The 14,541-nt window shown below is 40.6% G+C and overlaps 1 long non-coding RNA gene across 1 annotated transcript in view; it reads right to left on the reverse strand.

Annotated features, from left to right (window-relative positions):
• LOC116993213 overlaps nt 1-12,496 on the reverse strand; it is a 73,804-nt gene extending 61,308 nt beyond the window's left edge. The window contains exon 1 of the long non-coding RNA XR_004417217.1: nt 12,409-12,496. This is a non-coding gene — a long non-coding RNA (uncharacterized LOC116993213). The remainder of the gene's footprint in view (nt 1-12,408) is intronic.
• Nucleotides 12,497-14,541: the final 2,045 nt, after the last annotated feature.

Below are 14,541 nucleotides of genomic sequence, written 5' to 3' on the forward strand. Positions count from 1 at the left end.
TCACATGGGGCAAAGTAATTATTTTCCAGGGTAGAAAATAGATACTGTCTTTCCGTCATAGAGCAGTGAAGTCCTGCTGCAAGCCCATCAAATAAAATGACTGTACCCATGGAAACTTCAAAGGTTCGATTTTTAAATGAATGCAAAATAAAATTCAATCATATAAAAGAGAAAAATAAAACACAGCAAACCTTTGAAAAATTATTACCATCATTTGTTAATGATGTTCATTTAAGTAATACTATGTTTAAGCATTTTTATGAACACTTTTGGCTAGAGATTTGTGGGTAATAAATGATTAGTAAAACATATTTCCATTTATAGATGCCTTAGAAAATGAATCTATCCTACAACAGAAAATAAAATTATATATGCAGGGACTTCTCCCACTTCAATATCTGTAAAGACAGTTTGGTTGGCAGCTCTCAGTTAACACAGTGGCCCACAAGTTCTGGTGGGATTGTGTCATGAGTAACCATTAGCAGGGCAAGGGATGGAGGGCAAGAGACAAGGAGCACCACTGGAGTTCATTAATGAGCATGAGATTGAGTGTACACCAAGCAGAAGGAGTTCCTAGCAAGCACATGAGCCATGTGCACAGTTAGTCAGACCGGTAAACTACACCTGGTAAGAAGTATCCTCAAGATCAAGAGCAGAACTGAACAGTGAGCTCCATTATGCTTACAAATGATACACAGAACTAGTTTGGAGTAGATTTTGCTCTTACTATTATTAGGCCTTACTTATGTACTATTAGGGTGTACAGGATAATTTACAATGGGCAGAATCTTTCAAACACAACATAATTCCCATCACACAGTGCAGTGAGCCCAGTAGTGGTGGCAGCTTCAGTACAGCAAAAATAACTCAAAAAGGCACCTCATGGGCTCTGTGATAACATGATCACACTGTGCTGCTCATTGCAGCAGATTGCATGGGTCAGGCAGAAGGAAAGTTTTCACTCAATGACCAGCTGCAGAAAGTAAAGGCCACATGGGTGTGATCCTGATGAATAAGTAAAAGTAATGTCCAAGCTGGAAGTTTAAAGCATTTACATTGTATTTTGTAAATTCAAAGGATTAACACTATAATTTCAGTGTCAAGTGTATAATTTAATCTCCTTGTGGACTGCAAGCATTGCTTTTGGAAACAGAGAAGGACTAAGTGGAGGGTAAGCTACCAGCCAGGAATATCCAACACAGATCAAACATTTCCTAACTGCATGGTATGCTGATGTGGCAGCTTCTAGTGTGCCTCAGAAATCCAAAGTGAGGATGCCTGAGACGTAACAGTTACTGTAGGCTGAAAATACAGAGCTTTTGTACAGAATTTAGGCTGCTTGGCTATATCTACTGACATATATCTATTACAGTGTTCCCAGTGCTCAAAACTTAACCATGGGTATTATTAATTTATTAGAACAGTTACTAGCAAGCCTTCAGAGCACCCTACTATCACCATCTGCAGGTGTGATTTGGGAGTTAGCAGAGCCTTGAGCCCATTCCTAGCTGCTGTTTTCCTGCAGCCACTCTGTGCTGGGGGGAGAGAGAAGGTGATACTTGTGTGGAGGCGGCAAATCCCTGCCAGCTGCTAAGAACAGTCCTGGCTGTGCTCAGCCCACCACTGGGGATGTAGCCCTTGCATCTCATGAAAGATGAACCAGCTGGAATGACCTGGAGTCAGATCAAGTTTCATTTCAGGGTTTACTTTGCCACCACTGATTCTTCAGAGAGCCAAACCTCTAAGGAAGCATAGGTTCCATTTCTTCAGTTTAGTCTGATGCATGTAACATTGGCAGTCGATACACTGATCATTTGTGGTTTAATTAAGATAAGATGGTTGACTTAATGATGCCACAGAAATTGTTAGGACGTAATTACTGTTAGTCAGACACAGGGAAGTACACAGAAGATGGTGTGGCCACACCTTTTTGCATCCAGCCTAGATCTGCCTAATACAGGACAAAATACAACACATTCATACAATTATTGAGAGAAGTCCATCAATAGACTGTTCACAGGATGCCCATCTCTTGTAGGAATAACACTTGGTGTGGCCAGTCCCTGTGTTCAGCATGTCTCATGGGGTTGACACGTGGTGTCCCCTTCATGTGTTCCTAGTTCCTGTGACTCAGCAGGATTTGATTGTGAGAGCCTGAGAAATCCAAGGCTCAACCCACAGAAGACAGAGATGTTGCTGACAGGCTTGGAAAAGAGCTCAGAGCTGCAGGGTTTGCACTGACCCACCAACCAAGACTGTACATCTGCTCTCTGTACAAGGTTTACAGACTTTTATTGCTTTTTATAGCAGCAATTGCTTTTAGCAGCACTTTTAGTCACACCAGTGCCTTCTCACCTCTGCTTGGTAAAAAACCTCCAGGCTTTCCTCTAAGGTGAGCAACTTGCTAATGATGCCCAGGCTGTAGCCATCTCAGAAGAAGGTCACTGCAGTATTTTTGGCAGAGGAGAACACACACATTTCGTTTAAAAACTATCTGAAGATGGAACTTACAGCTGGTTGGTGATAGATGTCTTATTAGAAGCATGAAAACCAGTGATCTGCAAGAGAGACCAATTACCTTTTCATATAAATTATTGCCTCCCTCTCCATCGGTGCTGCAGAAAGCTGAGCTATAGATCTCAGAATAGGAAGGAAGGGAGACTGACTGGCAGACTGTGATGATGGAGTTCAACCTGGTGCTTTATCCAAAATCAGCTAGTTCAGTACATAGAAGTCTGCAGACCTTCAAAACATATGATTTTAAAAATCTGGATAGAGATCAGGAAAAAAAAAAAAAAAAGAATGGGAAAGTATCTAAGGAGAATGGGTTATTCTACCTGATTGTCACTATGTTTTTTTAGGGTTCATCTTTGTAAGCTTTTATTTTCTTATCTTCTGTTTTAGAACCAAGTACAAGTCTTCTTTAAGGGATGAGAGCAAACTTTAAATGATAGTAGAGATTACAATAGGTACTTTCTTTTTCTTTTTAATGTTTGTTTAAACACAGTGGACAACAATAGGAACAGCTGGGGCTACACTAGCGGCCATACCAGACTGAAATCAGGCAAGGGTAGCAGTTTCTCAATGTTTCCTTCATTTTTGTTGAGACCTTGTCAAATCTCCTTGAAGGAAAGATACCAGTGACTTCAGAGCACCAGATGGTTTGAGCTAGACAGACAGATGACAGAACCACAGACTGTGCTGAGTTGGAAGGGAATCAAAAGGTTCATCAAATCCAGCTCCTGACCCTGCACAGGACCATCCCCGAGAGTCACATGTGCCCAAAGTACACACACACAAATGGCAAAGCTACAGCACACTCACAGTGTCTCACGCTCCAGCAAACCAACCCTCAAGCCAGAGGCTTTGAGGTTACTGAAGCTGTTGGGATCCCCTGACACCCACTTCAGGGGCTGAGCATCCCTCAGATGCAAGGGCTAAGTGCTTAGCTTGGTGTATGAAGGGTGGAAGGGAACAATCCAAACACATATCTGTGCATGGGGACTAGGCACAGATTTAGGACAAACCATAAAATAATGAAGAAAGAGCTATTTTAAAAGTAAAGTTTGCATTGCGTTTTAATTTGTCCATCTTATTCTTTCCTTCATCTTTTCTGATCAGTATTGATTAGATACATAAAGTTTTTTAGGCTAGAACTGCTAACTAATTTGCCTAACAGATTTGGATGAAGGCTTTTTAGCACAATGTAAATATAGAATTATTACAAGAAATTACCACAGAAATTACTTTTAGGATCACTTTTCTCTTACCATCCCCTTCCCTTCTCACAGCAAAACATGCCACACTTGCTGTCCTTGCAGACGCCAGCTGCAAGCAGCAGGGGACTTTCCATGGAAGTCCCCTGTAGGAAGCACACAGGACATTTCTGAGGCTGGGTGAGCAGTAACAAGCAGCTCCCTGGGGCAGTCACAGGGGTAACTGGATTTTCCAGAGCATGGGAGAGGAGCATTACCACAACTGGGTCACTGTGCCACTGGTAAAGACCACAAGAAGTAAAATACAGCAATTAAGTAAATTATCTGTAATCCAGGATAAACAAAAACACATTTTCACTTAGCATATTCCCTGAAGTCTTTAATTGCTCCTTTCCAACTTTTTACTAGAATAAACACTTTTGTTATTAATGTAAAGGAAGCAATCTGTCTCTGAGTGTGCTTTTTTGTTTTCTTCCAAAGGCTGTCCACAGGGAGGAATTAGCATGATCCTGAGCTAAATGGTGCCTTCATTTGCAACAGTGCAGCCCCACTAATTTCAGAAGCCTTCAATTTCCCCGCCTCCCCCATGTGGGAAGGCTGGAATAAATTATTAAAAGTGCCAGCCCTCCTCTTCCCTTTCCACTGGTGTGGGAGAAGTGGGGCTTGAAGTGAACAAACCACGTGGGCTCTTCTGGAGCTCTAATGCTGTGAAAAGACGGGAAGGAAGAGGTTGGAAACACACTCATGGATGGGGGGGTCATATAAATTAGAATCTGATAATTAAGAAGCATCCAGTGGATGTTACAAACTTTGTCTCCAATGGGGTTTTTTCCCCTCCAATGCAGAGAGACAGTAACAATGGTCAGTAATTCAGTTAAGGTGTTGCAGATGACTGAGAGCAGCTCTCTTTGACCAGAAAAGCAAAGCAGGACAGCATTGCTATATATCCTTCTAGGTGATCAGTGCAGCAGTTCACACAGCCCAGATTGCCTATGGATGGAGCAGGGATCATATGCTCAGAAGCAAGGCTAGCCACCTTAAGATCAATATGCTAATTAAAACATTAAGGTATCTTGTGTCCTTCATGTAGTAGTTCCCAATTTATATCTATTACTGCACAATCTGTTGAATTCTATGTAAAACATTATAAAGCCAGTTTCTTATTATTTACTAATAGGTTGTAATTTTTAAAACCCCACTAGTATGCTTACATTGGGCTTTATGTTATTAACAATTAATCAGGAAAGATTCTTTCTCATCCTATTGGAAATGAGGGCCGAATCCAAATTAAAGATTCACATTTATATTTCTGTTTGCTCCTAGCTTTACTAAAATACTTTTCTTAGGTGAGTGCTACTGTAAATGCTTTTATAGGTTTTGCTAAGGACTCATCATCCATCCAAACTACCCATCTGCACCTCAACTGGAATCACAAAAAACCACTAAGGCACTGAAAAACAAAAGCAGGACTGGGAGAATAATCAAGTTGTGATCATTTGCAGTCTGCTTCGATTTTCCTTTTGTTTGCATTTGTCAGAAGACTGGGATGTGCCTCTGCCAAAGGGGAGATGTGCTGTGGGTGGAACAAATGTGAGCAGGCAGGGATTGGATAAAGTACACACAGCATCTGCTCCCAACGTGAAGCCAACCTCCTGGCCCCTTGGCAAGACTGCTTTCCTAGGTCCATGCTCATCATGGTGATACCTGCAGCCTCTCTGAGGACAGGCCACTGGGATGGCTTCCTCCATCCAATCCTAAGTGAACACAGTCACATGAGGGAAGGTTAAAAATACAGCATAGTCTATAACCAGTATCTAACTGAGGTATGTATATTCAGCTACATGGTAACTCCGTAAACAGACATGTTGTGAGCCGGCCTGAGCAAGAGAAGAGAGACATGGAGAAAGAGGTAAAGGAAGCTTGGGAAATGAGAGCTTGGAAAGGAATGGAGATGCAGAGAGAGAAAATCATGTGGAAAAACTGTCTGTCATTTCTCTGAGAGATAGATGCTCTCAGCGACAGCACTGATCCTCTGCAGTTACTGCTTGCTGAAGGAATCTGTCATTGAGCAGGAAAATACATTTTAAAAAATCACAAAACTTTGTACCTTTTTTTATGTACGGGTTTTGGGATGTTTTTAAATAACCATGTCAAGGTCTTCGCCTGCAGGCTATTGTTGTCCACAGTGACTCTCCATCTGGCTCAGAGCACACAGGGAAAAACCACATTCATCATTATTGATTACTTTAGGTCTTGAAGGCCTTTGTAATGGAAAGGCCGATGTCAGTGTAAGACAATAGATATAGTGAGACCTTTCCCAGGCTTCTTTGTTTAGGCTCAGCAGGAGCCTCAGGCACTTTGTGTGTATGTCTGAACCAAACATCAGTCAGAAACCTGTCATGTGCACGGGATACAAAAAGCTGGTATCTCAGCGTGTGAGAGAATTTCATAGCCAGGGTCAAGTTTTCTTTGAAGAGTGTGTCATGAGGGGAGAAACGTTTTGGATTTTTAATAGGACAAAAGTCAGGGTTGCTCATTTCTAGGATCACAAATTGTCTTAAAACTAGAGGTAGGATCCAGGGTTGTGTTGCAGCTGGGATTTTCACATCATGAACACTCACAAACACTGGAAATCACCCATACTCATTGCTCCATTTTAATGTTGCCCATAAAATCAGCAGACAAAACTACTCCTGTTAATAAAACCCCAAGTTCTTTAGCCTATAGGAACAAACTGAGATACAAAAGGATAATATGCAAAACTGAACTGCAGTAGCAGTATACCAGTTTCTGTCCATTGTTTTGTGTCATCTGCTACAAGAGCCCAGAGAGCAGCTGTGGTCAGATACCCTGCATTGTAAACTGATGCAGAATAAAGGTTAAAAGGCTTTTTACCTTTTTCCATCTTGTTTCCAAAACAACTGCAAACAGTCATTCTATTTTGTGAAGGCAAAGGGAGGGAGAAATGGGAACAAGTATTTAGAAATACACAAAGATATTTAGTGAAGAAATTTTTTTGCATAATTCTTTTTTTTTCCTTTTTTCTTTCACATTGTTCTTTATACAAATAAACATAGCATATGTCCTCCATCTAACTTCACTATCAGACGAAGTTTTTCACCATTTCCTTCTTTCTGTATCTGATTTTAGCTAAAAATAAAACATCCCATTTGCTATATTGAAATTTCAGCTTGATCTACTTATACAGAGACTAGGGAAAATGTAGAAACAATGAGAAAGCTGAAGATGGTAACCTAAAGACATCCCTTAAGTCCACCTGCAGGACAGTCAACTAGAAAGCTGTCAGTGGAGTACAACAGGCTCTTAGTCACGAGGAAACAGCTGCAGTAAAAGTTTTATTGCTTTCTTTTTTGTGAGTTGCATCTTCTGAGATTAATTTCTGAATTTTATCAGTTCTCTGAAAAAGTCAGGTTTCTGAAGTCTGCACATCCACCCCAGCTGAACACTAGAAAACTGTAAGTAACCAGTGTTTCGCCAACAGCAGCTCCATGATTCAGAATTTCTCCAGCTGCATTCATCAGAGGTTATAAAGGCTCACCTCACAGACTGACCAGGAAAATGCCCACATTAGAATGCCTTGTTATATCATGGCTGGCTCACAGACATGTACGTGCTTCTCATTGAGATGAGAGATGCAGCCTCCTCTCAGAAGGTAAAAGAAAGGCTCTACAAAAATGGAAAAATGTTGGGGTAGTCTAGTAGATGTTCAGTAGTGTCCTGCAGGATGTTCTCTGCAACACCAGCTATGCTGTGTTTGCCTGAGTGCTCCCACTCACACAACCCCACAGCAGTGCCTAAAGCCAGCATTAGCAATGCACCTGGCCCTGTCTTTAAGCTTAACCATTTCTCTTCAGGTATTCTGAAGTGCTTTACACTGCAGTCACTGTGCAGCTTTCTCAGAAGAGCCAAGGACTCTGAAGTCCTCAGTGAAGCCAAGGACTCCCACAGTTCCATTTAGGTAGTGGCATTCAAGAAAGAAATTTGTATAAAAAATCTCCCAAAGCCCATTTTTGATTGGAAGTGGCTAATGGTAGGCTTTTTTTGTAACTGCCTGCCCAAAAGTCATCTTGCCTCTGTAGGACACCTCAGCACCTTGGGACTTGAATACTTTCACCCTCTCCTCCAGGGTTTTCACTGGCAAATGAAACAGTGCACGGGAACATTGCTGGTCAGTGGAACAGGTTTGTCTAGACTAATAAACTCTGGGGATGGCCCATGGTGTTGGATATGCCCACATCAACCAACCTTCTCTCAAGCAGTTCCTGAGCGTGGTTTGAGAGTTGGAGGCTTCTAGGGACCTTCCCCAATAGGCACCATGCACCATGCATGTGATCTCCCAGCTGCAAGGTGAAAAAAATTCCTGCCACAGATGTGGGTTATTCTGTGAGCCAGCTGACTTCAGCATCCAGGAAGATCTTCATCTTTAATCTGTTACTGCAGATCTAGCTGAAGACAGAAATCCAGTCTGTCCCTGGGTTTAGCTGGCTCTCATGGTACTGGTGTCAGTGCGCTGGAGCCACACCAGCATGCAGGAAGGAGTGACAGATCAATAGTAGGGTAGGTAAGAAAGTATCTGCATTCAGCCTGTCACCCCCACGCCCATGCCGTGGGGAGTGTGTTCTTATTCCCGCTTACTCCCACTGAGGAGTCGATTGTGTGCTTTTATCTAATGACTCTTTAATGGATATACATTCCCGAGGAGCTGGAGCAGGAAAACCGCTGTAATTGTGTCACAACAGAACAAGCTCAATTTCCATTTAAAGAGAGGAATTTTTAATGATATTTATGAAGGGAAAGCCTCATGTATGCCATTAATTGTTCTAGTCAATGACTAAAGAAAGTAGTGCATAATTCAAACATACATCTGAAAAATATATGGTTTTGAATTTTTTTAATCAATACTACATTAATTTTTAATAATGGCAAACTTCCAGGACTAATTAACTAGTTAGGCTGATATACATCATAACAAAGACTGGTATATCCAAACCAGAGATGGATAAGATTTGAAAAAGAAAAAATTAGAAAAATAATTCCCCCAAATACTGATTCAAATCAACTGAAGTCAGTAAAAAAATTAATGCTGATTCAGGAAATATTTAATCTCTTCAAAAAGGGTATTTTTTTTTTTGTTACAAATAAACTCAATCATTTAAAATAAATGGTAAATAAAGCTACTTAATCTCAAGAGAAATAAAATTAGGACATATATCAGCTAAGTGATTAATTTTCTAAGTTTATTCAAGTTTTAATTTTGGAATTCAAGCAAATGCTAGAATTATTTTAAAATGCTGTGGCATATCCTTTCTTCAAACATGCTAATATATTGTAATGTGACTTTTTGAACATGTGTTCAAAGCTATTTTTGGGAGACATGGGAAGACTAAGATATGGGCCATGTTATATTCCATTCCAACATACTTGGAAGTTTATATTTGCATTATTATTTTTTATTAATTTCTATTTTCCCGTTTTTTAACGTTCTATCCTTAATGTTTTTCTGGTATTATTTTTCTAGGCTGTTGATCAACTAAATTGTGCACTCAAAAGTCCACATCCAATTGCCATAAAAAATCATGTCTGTGTTCATGGCATCTGGTACTGTAATGTCAGACACAAATAAATACAATATCCTCATTCTTAAAAGGCTGAGACTTTAAGTGTTAGAGCTGTGAGAAAACGATTGAGACTCAGAACGGAGATATCTGCAGAGTGAGGTAACAGCCAGGGTTAATGGAGGGCAGAACCAAACAGGTGAAACATCTCAACTACAGAAGAAACAGGAGGGACCACAAGGTTTCCAAATCCAAAACCACAGCTGCAGCTCTAAGATCATCTTTCAGTCAGCAATGCATTTGAGGCTGCTCTTTTTTTACCCCTCTGTTTTTAAACACAGACTTGAAATTCCTACCTTTGTCAAGAATTCAGGTTTGAACAAGTTCACCTCAAAATTATGACAGCATTTATATGACAAGATGCTGCTTGGTAAAAGCAAAGAATGCAAAAAACCCTTCTAAAAGAGTATCTGTGATTTTAGCTCCCAGTGAGTACAAAAATAAATGAAATAGTTTAGTCTTCACATTTCTTACCTAGATGTACACCAGCAAGCATTAATACTAATTTCTGTGAGCTACTCCAGCAGAAAAACAGAAGGAAGCTCTAGGTGTACTCACAGATGAATCAGTAGCTGTCAATGAGGACAGAATGAATTTTTTCTAAGTTTGCCTCATGGTAAAATTGAAGTTCTTTGTCTTTACTGATTTTTTTTCCCAAAACTGTAGAAAAGCACATTATCTACCCTGAAGTAAAAATACATCTCTCTCAGTAAAAAACATGCCACATGGATTTTACAGTGAGTTCTGAAAATTACATATCCCTTCTTAGGCTTTTCCAGCCATTATATTGATTGCTACATAAAATTACTGAGTTATTTCAGCTGTCACTGTCTTTTGAAGGTTATGCAACTTAAAACAGTTAAACTAATCTTTAGTTTGACCTTTGTAAGCCATCAAAACATTATTGGAAGCAGCTTTGTTTAACCATCCATGATTTTCAGGTACATTTGAAGTAATATCTGAAAACTGAAGGCCAGTGTCTCTGTTGGGAAGACTAAATTCCACTTTCCACACATTATTTTCTAACATTTTAAACTTACTTTACTGAAAGTAAATCAGTCATTGAATGAAGAACATTTTCTACTTCTTATGACGTGAACAAACAAGCAAGCAAAAACCTTTAGATTGCCACAAACTTCCTCATCCATTTGACCCGCACAATGACAGATTCTTTTCTAAGGAATTTAGATATTGTATAGCCTCAAAAGCAGTCTGGTGAAACAGTTGTGAGAGTGAATGTAGATAAAGAAATGAGGTAACAAACCACACTGTGGTGGGGATAAACTAGTTGTCAAAATGTGAACCCTCACAGTTTTAACAAGCTCTGAGTAAAACAAGCAAAATTGAAGTGAGTACCACAGCAGGGCAAGAAGAAGGGAATCCATCTGAAAGGCTGAATATTTTGTTCATATAAACAAGTTCACTGCATATTAGATGTCTGGTAGTCATAATATATTCTTGTAAAATGGAAAAAACCCAGCCAACCACTTTTAGATTTGGTCCTTTGTGCAGTGATTTAACGGGAAGGGAGTGGTGACCCTTTGCGGAGCAGTGATCTGGAACTGTAGCCCTGACAGAGGGAGGCTGGCAAGGGCTGTGGGCTGATGTCACTGCTGCCTGACAACACATTCCTGGCTTGCCTTGGTATTTCTCACTGGACTGACTATGTTCCATTTGTCAGAATTCCTTGAATTGTGCAGCAACAAACATACGTAAAGTTAATTTTCTCATATTATATACTTAACCTTACTGTGTCCTAGTTTATTCTAGTGCTGTTGCTGGTATGATGCATTTATTGCACTTCCTATCCATAAGAGTAATGTAAACGGTTTTTAAAGAATACCATTAAGCATTTTAAGCCTTGATATACAAACATTTTCAGAGAAGAGGCTAATCATGAGTCTTGTTCCATCTTCTCCAGTCCAAAACTCCCATGTCTCTTACAGAAAATATCTCAAGGTTAAACCCTACCTGCACTGAACAGGAGAAAATGTCTTAATGAGATAGATATTACAAGGGAAGGAGACACATTTTTCATCTTGTTTTCATATTGAAATACTTAGTTAAAAATAGAACTATGAGATTAAACGTTTCTTTGTACTGTCCATGCTAACCATTCCTTGGTGATTATAAACATAAGAGAGTCTCCTTGCTTTCAGGTATGTCCCACAAAGTCCCCTATAGCTTCCACAAAGGGTAACCAATGCCTAAACAATGACTTTGATTACTCTTCAATGTGAGTAAATTTGGTCATTTTAAAGGACAAGTTCCTTTTGTTTATTAATTACCAACAAAGAAGATGCAAAGGAGTAAGAAGGTAACATTTGATCCAGTAAAACATTTGGTCTTTGCTCTGTGGAGGTGAGGAGAATTATGTGCATCAGGACTTGCCAGTTCAGGTATGTTGCAAGGAGTAAGATTGCTTCTCCATGCTGTTCTTTTGCATACATTAAGCTTTCCTGCTAGGAACTGTGTAACTGTGGATTTGCTGTCAGGACAGCTCTGGTGGACAAACAGAGCTGCAAAGCAGCCTTGTGTAAAAAGTGGCACAATGTTTTTGTTTTTTCAGCCCTGTCCTACAGTTCAAACATGGAGACTTATCTAAGCAGAACATACTTCTTTGCTACCCAGTATCTCTTCTTCAATGATTAAAGCCAGTGTTTTAATTTAGACTCAAATTTCTACAGAATGTTCTTCACATAAAACCGTCCATATCAATGAGGCAGTTTTCTACTTGGTGGAAGATCTGGAGTCTGAGACCCACTATGCATCCCCAGCATGTAACAGCCTTTGTTCCCTTTATTTCGCAGAGGAATTTAAACTTTTTTGATGGACAGACATATACCCTGTGTCCTTTAATACCTAAATGGCCAGTGACAACAGAGATATATAATTCAAAACCCAGAGGTATTGTATTTGAAATTGTTGGCCTAGAGGCTTAACGTGTACTTGAGTACCCAGCTATGGTCAATAGGGATTCTCTGGAGGCAGGCAAATATTTTACTTGGTAAAATCATTTTCCTTTAGTTTGTATAGAGATAGAGAAAAAAACTTACTGTGACAGAGGGAAATTAATTCAGCTTTGGGTGGGAGTAATTGAGTTTAGCAGGAATTCCATTAGTGATGAGGAAGGGGACTCAAAATACTGTGTGGATAATCTCAGTGGATATATGTGTGGATTATTGTAGTTCTGCAGTTCAGCTTCTCCATTCTCTGACTTCGGTGCTGCAGTATTAACACTAAAAAGAGCAAATACAAAACAGTGAATTTTCCACAGATTTGTCTGCAACTAGTTACTGTGGTAGCCAAGTAATAACTGCAATAGCTCAAGTGCATTTCTCTTTCTGCAGAACAGCTTCTGACATACAGAAGCCTTAGTGCCCAGGCCTCTGCTGGGAAGGTGGCATTTATTCTTTATATTGAAGGCAGAGTTTCAACAAGCTGGATAGAGCTGAACTATTAAAATGAGTTTATGCCATCTGAAGAACAAACTAGTTGGGTTTCTTATTTCCATTGTTTTTTAAAGAACAGGAGGAGCACCCTTTAGACTACAGAGGTTCTTCATAGGCAGATGCTGGCAGAAGTGATGCTCTAGAGGAGCTGGCTGTCCAATGTGCCACTGCACAGCACAGCCACCACAACAGCACAGGCGTGCTGGTAACTCAGCCCCAGAGGAGTGAGGAGCATCAGCCACTGCAAAGATCACCCAGGTGCCCTGCACCCAGCTGTGACCCAGACAGTCCCATCCCCTTGGAGTCAGGGATCCAGGGAGAACCACTGGCAGGGGATCACTGTTGGAGCACCCCCCAGGATACACCAACCCAACCGTGAGGGAATTTCGTTTTGTGGCTGTACCATAAGAGCAGGGCAAAGGGACGACAGGTCTGAGCCTACTACCTACAGTCATCCTCCTCACCAGAAAAGCAGAGCTCTGAAGGCACAGCAGTGATCAACATGTTGGGACTGAGCAATCTAAATGCATGTCTATTCCAGAAGACTGAGCTTGAAAATGTTTCTTCTGACCTTTCCCAAATGCCGTTCTTTGTCGTCGCCAAGTAGAATTCCAAGCAGTTTAATCAGAGGAAGATTTGGAGTGGTGATGGATGTCTTTGGGGGTTATGACTGTTTTTCAGTTTGGTAGATGTTTTAAGCACAAGCTGAGCAATGTTTTTTAAGGCTCCCAGACCTCTGACAAGCTGAGGAAGTTGTTTCTCAACACCATGCCATCCTCATGGAAGTTGCAAGAGTCTTTCTTTTTTATTCCAGTCCAGTGGCACACATTTCATCTTGTCACGCAAAGGAAAGCAAGCAAGGCAGTGGAGGAGGAGTGTGAATTTACTCTGCTTGTCTGAGCTCACAGGTAGGTCATGAATGTCATGATCACTGGAACGTGACCTGACACGGTACTGGAGTGAAGCAATTTAGCAGGTGGTAGGACTGGGGTGATATGAAGCAAACACTGTATCAGTGATTTCAATTTGTGTCTGTGTATGCAGGTGTCGTGGTTAAGCCCTTCCATTTCAGGAGGCACTTCTGATTGTAAGCACTCTTCATTTATCAGTGATAATGAGTATAAAATGAGAAATGCAAGTTGGAAGCTAATTGCTGTAACAGCCCTTCCTATAGACAAAATTGCCAATGATATTATCTGTCTTCATCAGGGCAAAAGAACAGACCCAGTTCCAGCCACAAATGCTTTTCCTACCAAACAGCCATCAGACACATATTTCACCCCACAAAACCGAGAGATAGCTATAAATAGATAAAATAGCTGTTTATGCTGTTTACAAAAGAAGTATATATCTTCTCCTCATAACTAACAATCACAAGGATGCCTTTGCTATCCTGGACTCCAGAACTGACCTGTGGATGTCAGTCAGCACACTCCTGAGAAAACTGAGCACTCCCATCCAGGAGCCCCTCAGTATGCTCAAATAAGCAGCTCATGACACAGCCCTTCTAGCTCCTGTCTGCATGTGTGTGTTGGGAAAGTCTTTTTTATGGAAGATGTGTGTGCCCTTCTTCACACTACAGTTTTTTTCCCGACTCCCCTACAGGATTTTACAGCAGGAACCTCTCTTTTTTGTTACCATGCTCACATAGGCTGAGGCAAGACACTTATATTGCAGGCAGGTACCTCACTATTCAAAATCACTTCAAAGGTATCTTCTTACTTTGTCTTAAATCCG

The sequence above is a fragment of the Catharus ustulatus genome, chromosome 2, assembly GCF_009819885.2.
Source record: "Catharus ustulatus isolate bCatUst1 chromosome 2, bCatUst1.pri.v2, whole genome shotgun sequence".
Classification (NCBI taxonomy): domain Eukaryota; kingdom Metazoa; phylum Chordata; class Aves; order Passeriformes; family Turdidae; genus Catharus; species Catharus ustulatus.